Raw genomic sequence first — 16531 nt, forward strand, 5'->3', positions numbered from 1 at the left:
GATTAAGACTCAAAGAAATATCAAGAGTGACAATATGATAAAATTTTTATCAAATATAGAATAAACCCTTTGTCTCGTCTTGTTATTGTCATGAAAAAACTTTACTTGACAAATACATTTTGTATAGTCTTGTTTGATAGACTTTACAATATTAGTTAGGATGCTATGACTATGGATACTTTATACAAATAATGTATCACATAATGTTGATCTATCTGTATTTTTAATCAAAAAAATACAACATTAGTACAATCAAAACTTTATGGAATTATATTTATTGCAACTACCATAAAATGTGAATTTATTTATTTAGTTGCACTTTGTATCAAATCTCAAATTGTAGACTACATTTGTACCATGACTGGAACGGGTAGCCAAATCCACAGTATAGAAAAAACTCCGTTTTGATATTGTTCGGTCGTGTAGTTGTAGTGTTCTTAGCATTTAGTAATTATACATCATTGTTCTATATTTATTAGTATAACATGATCTTTTAAATATCATTGTCTTCATATAGTTATCTATTATTATAACCAAGAATTATAGGATTTTGACTAATCAAGTGTCAAATTATTGTTTAAATAGATGAGCTTATCAATATTTTTTGGTAATATAAAAGAAACTATTGTTTTTTACAATATCGCCAGCTGTCACTTGTTACTGATATGTTGTTTCGTATAAAAAGTACAATGTCATTAAATCATGTGATAGTCATCATCCATCGAATCATGATTCGATATTCTAACTTCTTATTCCTAATATACATATATTATATAGAATAATATCTTGTCAAAGAGTAACTCTGTCAATTCAAGTCTGTTTACATATAAATAAATAAATGTCTATGTACACATTTACATATGTAAATGATATATCTTACCTCTTTGAATACGCCCATATATTAGTTAACATGTATTTGACTTTATTTTTATAACACTAATTAGTATCTTCGAGTAACTACTAGTGATAGATAACTGTTACAGAGAGTTGAAAATTAAACTACGTATTTTTCTTCCCTTTTTACACATCATTTTTCATTTTTTTAAACAAGTTATCGGTAGTTGACACAGAAGATCATTTGATAATCCTTTAATGCTAAAATATTTTTTTTTACAAAAAAAATAAAAAAACGCTAAAAATCCCTGTGTATATTTTGGTAGAGTAGAAACTTGTGCCTTGTACGAGTTTCTCCCGCTATATCAATAAAAAGATTACAAAACGAACAAATATGTAACAATTCGGTGGGTCACGTAGTAATATAAGCATGTATGTAGAGTTCAAAGTCATGTATATTAACAATCCCTTTGAAATTAATTTTGTTACTAATCAATATTACATTCATCAACAATTGATTCAAGATACTTCTAATAATATTTGTCCGTGACCGGTAATTTCATTCCCAGTATATTCATTTCCTGTAAAATTCATCTCCGCACATTTCATTCCCACTTTGTCTCTAAATATTTCTAAACTACTTAGTATTTTTTTTGTGTAGGGCTGTAGAGGGCGGCCTGAGCATTCGGCACTGGAGATGACTAGTGATGAATGCTCCATGGAAGATGGATATGAATGATTTATGGTGATTAGAAATAACGTCATGACAAATTTTAATAGTGAGTAGGAATGTAATCCCGATCCGTAGATACTTTTTATAGCCTGGAAAGTAGACGTAAATCCCGGCATTACTCATCTTCTTCTATGTCCCAAATTATAAACGCTATAAATCATTCATATCCATCTCTCATTCATCACTTGTCACCAATAACTCATCTCCAGTGCCGGCTTCTCAGCCCTCCCTCTATAGCTCTACAGAAAAACTACTAAATAGTGTAGAAACATAATTCATATGACGTCACTAAATATCCCTCTTAAAGTAGGAATGAAAAGACAAGGTATGAATTTGCCAGCACCATATTTGTCCTTACATAAAATTTGTGCTGCAATACTCTGGTGCTGAAAAAAAAACAATTAAAAAGAATGGGGACAGTTGATTACAACAAATATTTTTTCTCGAACATTTACAACAGTTACAAGATTTACATTAGAATTACATATATAATATAACAGAGATTATTATGAAAAAAATCAATCTCATCTGTCAATTTTTCTTCAAGAAATTTAGTTATTTTGATAGGTAGAAGTTATTTTTTATTTTAAATATGTATGTTTCACAATAAGTATATTTGTTAGTAGGGTAGGGTACTGACGGGGCTTGGTAAAGTTAATTTATCATCTATTATAAACAGTGATCTATAATTATGCATGACCTAGCTATAAGCTAATATTTCAACATCTCAAAATATCTAGTTATTTAGTCTATTTTTTTACATTTCTAACTCAAACTTATTTTTTTTTAAAAACTGATTCAACCTTCCCTAACTACAGAGACAGTTCCAACATTCAACATATCACATTCAAATACAATTTGCAGGGAATTAATTATTAGTACTAAATTATGTGACCCGGGACATTAAGAAATTATAAATTGGTAAGTGGAGAACCAGTTCTTAGAGAAAGCCTAAGAGCAATAGTTTGGTTCTCTGCAGCAAGATATGGTACTTTTGCATTGAAAATACCAAGGGTGGGAGGGGGGATTCCTGAGGACCATACTATTAATATAGTCAACATAAATTGTCATAGTCAACTAGATATGGTACTTCTTTAAAAACAACAGTCCAGAGGTATGAACAACATTTTCATCCAGGTAGACAAAAGCATTGACTTTTATGTTTTATTTTATGTAGTGTGTAAATTTTTTTTATAACTATTTGATTGTTGGAATGTTTAATTGTTTTTAGTTGTAGGTCCTGTCTAGGAGTACTAATTTTAAGCTGAAATGTTTTTATGGGGTTGGTTTATTTGTTTAATATCATCAAATAATCACGAATAAAAAAGAACTTTTAATTCCTTAAAACAATCATTACACATAACCAATGTTATAATTCAATTATCGTATTAAAAAGTAATAACTCCTCTGCTTTTAAATTGTTTTTACGCCAAATGGGTCTATTAAAAGTATAAATAATTAATCAATGTTTCCTTTACAAAAGAGTATTTGGTTCTAAGAGGTCAAGTTCAGTAGAAATATTTATTTGATTCTAATATGTTTAATGCAAAAATTTCTTCAGGTTTAGTGTTGGAATGTGTTATATTTTGAGATAATTAATTATATTATAAGGTAAAAACAAATATTCGAATATAAATATGTAAACAACGGATTTGTTTTATATTATTATATAAACATATTAATAATTTTTTCTCCATGAAAATGAAAATAAAATCAATATTGCGGCTGATGGAACCAACTACTATTTTGAAAACTAAATCTTAATTAATTGTTTATATTTCAAAGGAAAAAGTGCAAAAATACTTACATATCCAAACGTTATTCATTTTCAAAAAAGGCACATAAAATATGGAGACATTTTAGCCTTTAAATTGAAATTTTTCGGGATTCGATTATTTTGAATACAATAAAAGCACATATTTGAAATTAAAATATAATTTCCAAATAATAATTTAATTTTCATGTGAAGTATTAATTTATTTTTGACTCCAAAAGATGATGGTAAAAATACTCAAAAGTTAAAATTGAAACACTTTAAATCCAAATGTTATAAGAAAAAAATAAATTCCAGATTAGTAATCAGTGTATCATTAATTGAATAATATAAAGATAAATAATGAAATAAAAGATTTTATAAAAAAAAATATTTTATTGACTTATCTTTGTTATTTATTAAAATAAACTTTTTTTCTTATTAAAATCTGTCATTATTTGATTTGTTCTTTAACGTTATTTTTTTGCAGGTACGAAAGACAAAAAAAACAAATAGATAAAAAAATCAGAGAATATCTTGTCATTTTATTTTCATTCATATAGGTAAATACTCTAATACAGGGTGAGGATTTTAAATCCGGAAAATTTTAGTATAATTTATTTCACGAAATTAATTCAGCCATTCATAAATCCCTTGCTCATACATGTAGAGGTCCATAGTGTAGTCAATCACTCAAACTAACTAGTTCCATCTTCAACCACAGACTCCAACTTGGGCCTGAACCTTGTACATGCCTTGATGATGAACTTCTTGCCCATGCTGGGCACTGCCTCAAGATTTGAAGTCTACAAGGCATCAAAAGTGTTATGTGCACGTTTTTTGGACTCTTTCACCAAGACGTCTCACACAGGGGCTCAGATCCTGCGTGGTATACAGCCATATCTCCATTCGTTTTAATCGTGTATTCCATTTATTTATTATTCGTTCAAAACGATCATTAGTTTTTCTTGCAGATCTTCTTCACCCATCAGACTCCTTGGAAGCCTTGGCAACATAGTAACAGTTGATTTGGGCAACTTTGTAAACTCAATAATATCCTTGGGCGTGCAATCAGCACAGAGGTACATAATAATGGCCACACTGGTTCGTATTCGGAGAACATCTATAAAGTTTTCTATTTTTTCTCATACAGTTTGTCGCACATGTACAGTACATGTACAGTATTCCTGACTAAATATTGAAAATAAATTTTTGTTTAAATTGGAAATTGTTTTCTGTAGAATTCTATTTTATTTTTTTTCCAAGGAAAATTATAAATTTTCCTACTAATTGAATTCATAGACTGAATGAATACATCAATTTTTTTAATCAATCAATGTTGATCAATACTTATATCTTATAAATATGACAAAAATAAATCATAATATACTTTTTTCCCAGCCCCCTACCACTTCCATTCTACCAAAGTACGTACTTTGTACATTGTCCCCTTTTATTTTGATCTATAAATTCAGACATTTCTACTTATTAAAAAAATAAAAAGTTTTGTGAGAGAAAGGTTTAATTAATTTTGAAGAAATACTTGTAAAATTACTTTTTTAGGAAACATGTTAGTGATACACTTTTCCAAAGTTTTTTTTATTAGAAATTTAGCTTTCATTAGTAATTAATAATATTATCAAAAAAACATCATATTTTTTTTTGAAAATGAAGCAAATAATATCTATAATGGAAATAATTATAGGTAAAATAAATCACGATGGAAGATCATAATCTTAATCTTTTGGTAGTTGGAGCTTGCATATTTCCTTAATCCCATCGATACTTCCAGCTAATTTAATGAAACGTCATGACAGTTAAGCTGCTCTTCTTCCAAGCATTCTTAGATTGTCAGGGAGACAATGACCATTTTATTTTTATTTTTTATTTAACATACTGGCAGATAATATTATTTATATGTATGGAAATTGTCCTTTACTTTTAAATAACTTTATATTGGTGTATTTTATCACACTGCTCTACAAAATTCCGTAACCTTACAGATAGTTTAAATATAACATAAATATTAACATTGGAAATTTCCACTTGATAAAAAAGAACAAATTGCACATTTCTAGTTAATAATTTCAAAGTTAAATATTTACTATTATAAATGCATAGGGAAATATCGTTCTTGAAGGTCTCTAAAGGAAGGTACTAAATTTGAAGGACGCACAAAAGCTGTCTAATGGACCAGTTTTGCTCTGTCATGTCTTAGAAATCGACCGGTGATGTTGTTATCAATCTAACAGATTAAAGAGTTTATTATTTTTAATATAGGATTTATTATAGAATATATATATATATATATATATAATGTTATTAAGAATAATAAATACTTTAATTAAGCCTTACATAAGAATAAAGACAAACTTTTCTGGTGCATGCAGTCAGTCTTAATCAGTATAACAATGAAAAATACTGCATGTTCAACAGAAGGAATTAAATGAGGTAGAAGAATTATTTATTTATATTACTTTTTTTTTTGCAAAATATTCGAGAGTGGCACCGTATTGTACCAAAATAATAGAATTCCCTGAATTATAATATTATTTAATATATGTGTATGAAAAAAATCTTCTCTGAGACAGAAATAACAGGTGCCAACGAGAGCTTTAAATTGATTCGATGACTTCATCATAGGGTGGACCAAAAGAATTACAGTCAAATGAAGATTTCACAAAAAATTATTATCATAAATGTATTTTTGTTGCTTTCAGTATTACTGAATAGTTGTAACTATATATGTTATGTGAAAGTTGGTTTGTCTAATTTAAAGTATATTCATGTAATTTAGAAAAACATGTTTCAACTTTCCCCTGTCTATCCTATTCTATATAAAGTGATGATTTTGAGCTTATATTTCAGAATTGATAAATAATAGGAACCTATTTCATATATGAGGATAATTTATAATTAATAACAGAATAAATTAATGTTATTGGATATATTTTCTTTTAAGTGTTTTATGTTACATTCAGGATATATCTTCTTGTATTCATGAACACAACATAGTATCAATTGCTTTTGTTCCTCATCCGCTGTAATTAAACCTTGAAAGTCTTTCATTAACTTATTTTTAACAGATCTAAAGGCTTCAATCTAAGTAGAATTACTCTCCGAATAATATGAACCTTAACGAAGAAAAAAATTATCCATTTTGAAACAGGAAAACAGTGACATGCTTTTTACCAATTAATAGTTACATATTTTTTTATCTGAAATCAAATTTCAGATAATGACGGGCGTATGTTTTAACATATCGAATTATTACATTTCGAATGTTTTTTGTCAACAGTTTGTTTTTCTTTTTTGACGGCGTCAACTACTTTTCTACATCATCCTTCTGGATAATATATTTTTTTTAATATTTCAATTTTTGGAGAAGGGGGAGGGAGTCATCTATTATTATCAAACTGCTGATGCAAGAGAATAATCATGGCGAAGTTGATGACCCATGGATTTTTGGATCAGTGAATGGATCGATCATCAATCCGAAAGTTACTAAAGTTTATGGACTCCATTCCACTTTGTAGTCCCGGCTTAATCTAGTTTCACTTCATTCTATATTTTTATTTTCACTATATGGTCGTAGTGTTAGATACGGGATACTATGGAATGCCATCAACTAATCATTTCTCTGAAGTTCAAATATATTGTTAGCGGATTTGAATCCGTTTTGTGAAATTTAAATGATCTTTTTTTCTAAAACCCAAGAAACTGATTTATAAAAGTAAATTTTTGATTTTGTACATGCCCCAACCCGGAAATTGATTAAATAAAATGTATGATTATCAAAATACTTGATCAGTCAAAATATCTATAGAAAATTTTTTTTTATAAACTTTCATAATGACTTAAAAGTACAGGTATAAGCATGTCACTCTATGTTCGTAACTATATACCAAGTGGATAATTGAAATTTACACACTCAAATGATATATAAGCTTGGTGATTTTAAGTGACAGACTTCAAGAGTTCCGAATAGTGATAGTTTCTTTGAAATATATGCTGCATAAAAAATAGATTTTTTTTTCATTGATTAAACAAAATGTCATAAGAACAGAAAACAAGGCTCAAGGTTTCAACATTAACATGTGTAAGTAGGAAAACTATTATTTAGGGAAATATCCTCTGAGAATCTTTTAGAGAAAAACAACAAAGTCAATGCGAAATTACGCCGATGATCTTGGAGCCCCTCACTGCCAGTTAATACTTGATTGCAAGTTCTTGGTAATGTGAAGAGGACTATCTGGTCAAATAACGTTAAACAAAACCCATCTCCAACGTTGCTATGAGTTTCTGCACCAGCTGCATAAGTAATCATCCTTCTAGATGAAAATCGAGCTTATAACAGTCGTAATTATAAGTTTGAGGAGATAACTAATGGTGAAAAGATCATCATCACTAACAATAAAACATGTATCAGCTATGGCTTTTAGATTTGTTGCATTTTTTTCACTGGGGTGACAGAATGAATACTAATGACACATTGTTTCCATGTATGGCACAAATTCCTTGACAGTAATATAGTCTTTTAGCAGGATGGAGTTCCTGCAGAAACGGGCAAAATTAACTCCCCCATTATTCATTCTGCCTGAATTTTGAGATGATGCATGTAAGAAGCCAGAGGGGATTGAGGTGGCCAGGAAGGAAGTTGTAAATAAGACCTGGCTTTGAATGAATCTGGACTACAAATGCGAGACTTTCAAAAAAGGGTTACTGCCATAGTCATAGGTGATGGTCACAAAATTGAATAAATATATAGCAGGAATCCTTTGAAATAACTTGTTATTAAATATATTTTTGATATGAATATTATTATAAATACGAAGAAATTATATACACATTTTAAACTATGTAAATTTCAAGTTCCCACCCGGTAGAATGTGAGTATGTATTAATATAACTGAAAATAAATTTAACTTATGCGTGTAAATTTTTATCTTAATACCTACTTATGCCCAGATGTATAACTTTCCAGAGAAAACTAATTATTTCATTATCTCAAATTTTACTTATTGATTAATTTATTTATGGATAAAATAGGTTTTATGTTAATTAAATATAGGAAATATAAACAATTTTTATTATTAGTTCCTCTTAAATTTGAATTAAATATGCACAAATCTTAAGATAACTTTAAACAAAATAATTCTTAGTGCATTCACCTATAGTATATACAAAAAATGTGCTATTTCTAATTTATAGCTCAACATCAATATTATTAGAATAGTTGTATTTTTCTAAAAAATACATAATAAAATAAATAGAAAAATAATGATAGTCGCTTATTATTAACTTCCTGCAGTTGATGTATTTTTCACGTAAAATTACCACGTCATGCTCAAAGATAAGTATTCTTCATCTTTATAATGAATTAAAATTACTTTAATTTTGATAAGGATGAATATATTTTTTAAATAAACATGGACTGATATCAAAATATTTTTCTGTCCGATATCCGCTTTGATATCATTAAAAAATTATAGCCCTATCCGATCCCATATTTCCAAAATAATTAAATGTACCTCTAACCGTGAAAGCATTTGCTTAGTGGTGTGACAATGGGGTTGGGTTTTTAATAGCATCGTTTCGTTCTCGCCTTTGTCGGTTAATACCTTATGTTATCAAAACAACTGACTCAGGAAATACCCATTTTATTAAATAAAAAATAATTGAATTATAAGATGTGAATTTATAAATTTATAAATCTCGGTTTAGTAATGTATAGGAAGACGAATGTTTAAAAAAAGACAGTGATTTTAATAGATAACAAATTTGAAGAGCCGTGATAATAATTCAATCTTGTCTTGGATTTTTTACCTAATGACCAGAGAGACAAACTTTATGTAGCACTCTTTTAAGAAGTACATGATACGTAAGCATTCTATGCCGCACCTTTGGGGAGTTCTTTTGGGCAAACGCAGCCACTTAGACATTAATTGACGAATCATTGTCTCAAATATTTGTAAGAGTCATGGATCCCTTCTTAGAATCTGCCTGGGGAGCTATAATACAACAATTGCTAAAACTCTGGACTCAGTGAGACGTTCGTTCGCAAGCTTAGGAGGGAAATTGAGGGATTAATGGTGATTTTGAAGCCACAGCAATGTAGGCTGAGTTCAAATGCCTCAAATACAATTTTGACAACTTTATCTCGCTGGACTTTGAGCCTCCAAACTCATATGATCTTAATCTGTTGGATTTTTTTGTTTGGGGTACAATCGTACGATAAAACTAACTGAACCCCCTCCTACACCAATGACAATCTTATCAGTCGGATCAAGATGGAATTCAGGGATTTACCAAGGGACCAAGTGTCATAGGCCTTCTCACACTTTCGGTATCATAGAGAGACTATAATTAAGGCTGTAGGTGATTTTATTGAATAAAATAAATTAAAATCCATTAAACTTTCAGAATCTGGTTCTATTTTTTTTAATCTAATAATTGGTTCTAGGGAATATTGCATTTAAAAAAATTCCTTTTTGAAGCACAGATAGCTTTCTTACCTTGTACATAAGTCAAAACAGGTGTATGTATGCATTCATTTATCTAAGTGTAAGTACTTTGTGAATTAAGAATTCCCTGACTAAAAAAATGGTACAATAATTTTGTTACCATTCTCTCCTTTTTCTGATAGCATCATGCATCAAATAGGGAAATTTCTTAGAATTTTCTATGATGCCTGTATGACGTAACTATCTCCATAATTTAATAAAATTTATTATACATGTATATTTTGTTTGTATTTCTTATTTTTGAGAGATGTAACCATCAGCATTCAATATCCCACCATTAATGTATAATTATGTCTGTATTTTGCTTCAGATTTGTATTAAATCTGTTACTTGGTTAATACATCTGAGTAATTACCTTTCAATTCTGTACACGTTTACGATAATGGTATTCGATAATCAAAGTTCTATCGTTTCATTAATAAATATATTATTATATTTAGCAATGCCCCTGCGGGAATGCTCGGTTTTACCTTGAGCAGGGCTTGAAGCAATGTAAAATTGGCGTGGGGCTAGGTCGACTAGCTCATAGTTTCATTCTGAATCCAGGTGACATTTTGAAATACACAATTTGACAATATTTATTTAATATTTGACAGCAATCTCTTCCCTTATATACGTAGGCTGCTATATATATTTCTGGCCTAATAATAAAAGTGCGAATATTTATCAACGAAGATGGTTTTATTATTTTTCAAAGTATTCTCCAGCATGATTTATACATTCTTGCATGCACCCAAACCAATTGTCGAGGCACTTTTGCCACTCCAATTGAGACACCTCTAAAACAAAGGTTTTAAACGCTTCAACAGCATCTTTTGGCGACGAAAATTGTTGACCACTCATTTTTTTTCTTGATGTGCCGGAATGAAAAGAAGTCATTGGGTGCCAAGTATGGGCTGTACGGCCGATGACCCATCAATTTGACGTTTTGAGCGGTCAATAAGGCGCTGGCTTGAGACGATGTGTGATAGCTCGCATTGTCATGTTGAACAATGGTTCGTCTTCTCTTGTTCGTTTTTTGAATTTCTCCTAAGACTTCAGGTAAACAAATTGTAATATACCACTCAGGATTTACCATCCTACGATGCTCAAGTGGAACAGTGGCCATATGACGTGTTTTGCCGAAGAAACAAGCTACCATTTGCTTGGAAGTGCTTCTTCCATGAATAACTTTCGTTGGATTTGACTCGTCTTTGAATACCCACACGGTCGATTGTTTGTTTTTTCGGGATCATACGCATAGATCCATGATTTGTCACACCTGTGACAATCTTAGAAACGTCTTTTGAAGTACCGCAAGTGTATTTTTTCAACATTTCTTTGCACCAATCGACACGAGCCTTCTTTTGAGCGATTGTCAAATTGTGCAGGATCCAACGCAAAAAAAACCTTTTTTTACGGCTAGGTGTACATGCAATATCGAATCTATGCCGTTGGAAAAAATACCCAATGATGCCTCTATCATAATCCACGTCGAAAGTTGTGAAAAATGATCGCACGAATATGTTCACGACTGAATTCCATTTTTATACCAAATTAATTTTTTCAAGTCACTGTAAACAACACAAATGATGATCGTACATCAAAACATTCTGTAAGATTGTGCTACAAAAACGCCAAACTTACCAAAGGAAATGTATAATTGCACCTGTCAACACTTAGTGTAGCCTATGCCAGATATATATATAGTACGCCTACGTAAGTACAGTTTGCGGGGATCCCATTATTACTATAAAGCGTGGAGCTCATGGTGAGTGTCCTAAATGCTTCTTTATAACTGCAAATGATTGCAGCTGTAAAAAAACATCCATGGCTGTCAGTAGAGAACCTCTGTAGTAGATGATTGAATCTAGAGACTAAGTTAGGATTGTTAAGCTTGAGGGGACTAGGTATGTCTCACTACAACCTTACCTCATTATTTAATCTGACAGAAATGAAGGCTTCATTAATCATAATCGTATAACCGAAAATACAAAGTACATATTGTACAAATGAGAAGATTTTTTTTTCGAAAGTATGATTTAATAAATAATTTCATGTACCTATGTAACCAAGAATAATTCCTCTGACAACCAGAATAAGAAATGATGTAAGATGGTAAACATAGTCTAAAGGATGTGAGAAAATTTTATACTTACTCATTTATCAAGATATCTTATATATCTCTTAACTGTTACATATATTTATCAAAATTCATGCTTATAGCTACAATATTTGCATACAAGCTAGTTGTATGATGGTACAACCGAAATTTACATGTTTCTGTGTAGGTTGAAAAAACATCATTTCATGTCTCATTTCCATAAAAAATCAATTTCAAATATTTTTTATTCCTTTAAAAATATTTAAACTATAAAGAATACCGACATATACATAACTAGACTTGTCCTCAAAATTATTCATACCCATGTTAATTTTTAGAATGGAGCTAATGCATTTTTTTCTAGTGTTTTTTTTTATAAACTATATGTGACCTAGAAATGAATGAATGACAACTATTCACAATTCAAGAAACTTTTGATTTTAGTGGTATTTTACTGATGATAACTAAAAAATACTATGTTCATTATTATTAATACTCTATCCTTCCTTATGTTTTGATAATCAAAAGTATAGCCTTTATTTTTATGACTGCTTCTAGACGACTTTTGTATAATTCCAAAAGCTTCTTGCATTTGTCCAGTGGAATGTTGTCCCACTCTTCCTTGGCAAATACGTCAAGTTTGGTTAGGTTGGTCGTTTCCTAAACATCACCCTTGTATTCAAGTCTCACCACAAGTTCTCGATAGGATTCAAGTCTGGACTTTGACTCGGTCATTCTATAGTGTTGATATTGATATCCTATTTCTTATCTTGTTTAACATTTGGTCATCAGAAGAGGTATTTCTTTTATTATGATATATTGAAAAAAATTTAAGACAAAGGACAACACGTTCGACACATTTTCATGCGCATTATTGTCACAGGTAATATTGAACATCGCCTTTTTTGGTTATCCATCAATAAAATAACTGTGAGATCAAAAGTTCCTTGAATTGTGTATTGATGCATTTTTTCTTTCACTCGTTGGTATATAAAATTCGTAAACAAACTAGACAAAAAATCATTAGTTTTATCACAAAAATTAACAGACGTATGAATAATTTTGAGGACAATTGTAAATACCTATTAGTAGTGAATATTGCATAATATTTCAATAATTTCATTTTATATGTGATGTGAGGTGTAGGTGGCATTCGCAGGGATGGTGGTGAAAATCCTAGTAGTGTCCTTGTCCTTTTTAAGGGTGTTTCCATCAATGCAAGAAAAATGACACTACCCACCTCACTTCTTGTATCCAAAGCATCATCTGAGCCACGAAAAGGCAGTTGGTTTAAAGCAATAAACTGAATGATGTCAACAATAGCTGCTACATAGTTGCGGTTCCTCTCCAGTTGTGCTATATTTACAAGTATGGAGATATCTGTACCAGTCACACTCCTTGTACGCCTCTCCTTCCACAATATCACTGACTTCATGTACTCTGTGCTGGAGTCGTGCCTTTCCAGCCCCTTTCCACGTACAATAGCATGACGACAGTTGTTATAATAAAATAATTGTGCAAACATAAGTGCTGTTTTTATAAGACCATCGGCCGGCATAGCAGAAAATTGAATCTATCTCACACGAATAGTCTAGCTATTCTCTAGGAGCAAGCCTCAAGATGCAAAAGGACCGCTCTACCCCCACTGTAGAGGCAACTTAGACATATTTTAAGAAACACCTGGGTAGGCTGTATTGTTTCGAGATCCCCTGGTACTTGCAGGCCATGAACGGGTGGCAGTGACAAAGCCAAAGGCTGCTTGTCCTGGAATGACAGCGGCCCCGGTAAAGGCAACGAGTCGGGCAGTATTGAGCTGGCGTTTCTAGTGCCAGCCTCTGCAACGGTTATAGCACTGACGTTGACAGAAGCCAAAGTAAAGTCAACTGTTCTGGCTGCTGCGTGACCCACATTCTCTCCATCCTTCTCCCTGATTTTTTTTATATACCCTATTTTTTTATTGAATAAAATTTTTGAAGGAGCAGAAAAACCTCTCACTTTCGTTTTGTTTTGTACTGTTTTCAGTGCAAAAATATATCAATTTATCCCCTCTCCCCCCTTAAAATATTAGTTACAGGAAGATTAGAATTTCTTTGGTCCACCCTGCAAGGTTTCCACTCTCAAATAGTGTATAAGTAAGTACATGGATTGGCTATGTATGCATTGAGGTGTAAAAAATATGACCTGCCAATATGAAACAAAAAAACCTTCAAAGAATTAATATGGGCACCCTGAGCACTTGAAAAATGTAAGGGAGAAGAACATGAGATAAAGATCAGTCATTACATTTTATTAGATAATTGGAAGCACCTATGAGCAGGCGAGGAATTTAATAAACACAAATATCACTCCGTATCTAGTAAATACATACACATGAATTACTCCAACGTCGATCCCCAATTCTACTTCGAATTCCATCAATGTCTTACACTTATAACTTATACCTCCCCAACAGATCTTATTCTCAAAAATAATGTAAAAAGGATAACAGCTTTGAAATATAAAAACATTGTTTAAACTGCATATAGAATAAGGGATGCACAAGTTTTCGGTCATACTTTTTATAACTTTAAATATATATTACATACCTCATACATATATCATTACTCCCATTAAAACGATAAGTGCAATTATTTTGCTAAAAATATAAATTTTTATTTGGCCATCATACTCATTAAATTACTACTGACATTGCATCATGAGGTACTAAATTATATTTTATCTACGTACACATAGGCATTATCAATAATTTCCCCTAAAATAATAAAAAAGTAAGAAATGAGTAAAAAAGCATGTAGCATATAAATTCTAAGACCTAGATTTCTAAGCGAGTTTAATTCTTAATTAATTATTAATTATAAAAGTTAATATAGACAACCCCAAGGACTTTTCTTTTTATTTTAATAGTTCAATAATATGTTTAAAATTAATAACTTCAAAAATGCTAAAGAAGTTCGACGTTTTGTGTTATTCTCTAATTATGGCTGCCTATTAACAAATTACCAAGGAATTCAATATTTTTACACATGTAAAGAAAACGTTGGACATTCATCAATTAGTACAAGGCTCAAATTAGATATCTTCTTTCAAGCCCAAATAGATAATGTATATTTGTTTCTCTATGAGCAATCAAGATATTAAACTACACATACCGATTATTCAAGAGATTAATTTCTCCTAAGTACGTTGTCCATTGAGCTATGTCGTTTCAATTTGCTTTATTTCGGCTCAAAGTTTGACGGTATAACATATTCCTTATTCATAACAATTTTGAAATCATTGATGTAATTTTTCTTCTGAATGTAAATTATGTTCACATTTTTGATTTCATTTTTAACAATGATCATGAGTAGTTATAGGTCAATAAGTCATATTAAAAATAAACACAGGCCACAGTCTTACAATTAAGAATTTTTTTATACCACTTTTTCTTGGGAACCCTTAGTCGTACAGCTTTAAAAACCAGTTTATCAGATTCAGCAGACAATATTGTATAAGTTATGTTTGTCCTCCGATTCGGACCATCGTGCAGCGATCATTGTCGTCCTCCGGGGAGGCCGTGCACCCAAAGAGATCATCGACTTCCTGAAGTTGTCCTCTGCCCGTGTACAAAGTTGCAAACCAGTTCAAAAAGTCTGAAGGGATTGGAACACCAGCAAGGAATGAGGCAGATCGAACTGTGTACAATATTGGCTTCCGGACAATTTGTAGATGTTCTGGTCTAAGGAAATGTGGCCCCCTAGCTCCCCGGACTGCAATCCTTTGGATTATTTCGTGTGGGGTGTCTTGGAGAGGGAGTCCAACAAGCGTACTCACAATAATTCGTTTCTCTGAGAGCCTCCATCATTGAGGCTGTGAACAATATGAATAAAGATAATCTGATAAAGGGGTGCAGCAAGTTCCACCCAGGTTGGAGGCCTGGGTGAGGCTGAGGGTGGTTGGATTGAATGATAAGGCTCATCCAGGGTCCCTATGTTTGTATATAAATGAATTGGTAAATACTTCTACTAGTTTAAGAAATAAAAAGGTTTATGGCCTGGTCTCGAAAATTCTTAATTGTAAAACCACACTTTGTGGATGAATAAATATATTTAGGGTTGGTAATCAAAAAGATTTCTTAGTTTAGGGATAGTTTTGTTGTTGGCAGCTTTAAAACAATGTTTTCATTTATTTTATCAAGGTGTTATCACCATTCTATTGTTTTTAATTAGAGAATATTTAAATATTGAGTGACTACGTATGAGTATGCTCACAAAAACAGAATTTAACACTGATAACTTGTTTGGGAGTTATTTTCTATATTTAAAAGTTAAAGTTTTTTTTTGTAGACACTTAATAACTCTGAGTAATACCAGAAACTACTGACATGTACATACTAAAATTTTTTAATGTTTTAATGAAATGACCATGGAAATAAATATTTGATATGAGGGGTCATCATAATCCCCATACTATAATTTTATTGTTTATGAAATTTAGAACGATATATATGTATATAATATTTCGATACAAATCATAATACTTGCTTTGATTAAAACGATCTATCTTGATCAAGGAATACATAGGATATGCTGTACATAATAAAAAAACTTATTGGCAATAAACAT

The 16531-nt window shown here is 31.0% G+C and overlaps 1 protein-coding gene across 6 annotated transcripts in view; it reads right to left on the minus strand.

The window, feature by feature from the left end:
- LOC121119852 (orexin receptor type 2) overlaps window positions 1–16531 on the minus strand; it is a 144042-nt gene that overhangs the window by 53765 nt on the left and 73746 nt on the right. The window contains exon 1 of one of the 6 annotated variants that reach the window (XM_040714656.2): window positions 881–1076. The exons of the other annotated variants lie outside the window; for them this stretch is intronic. The gene's annotated coding sequence lies outside the window, so the exon portion shown is untranslated. Of the gene's footprint in view, window positions 1–880; window positions 1077–16531 lie in introns of those variants that run through there. 6 annotated transcript variants of the gene reach the window in all.

Source organism: Lepeophtheirus salmonis, chromosome 6 (assembly GCF_016086655.4).
Source record: "Lepeophtheirus salmonis chromosome 6, UVic_Lsal_1.4, whole genome shotgun sequence".
Lineage (NCBI taxonomy): Eukaryota > Metazoa > Arthropoda > Copepoda > Siphonostomatoida > Caligidae > Lepeophtheirus > Lepeophtheirus salmonis.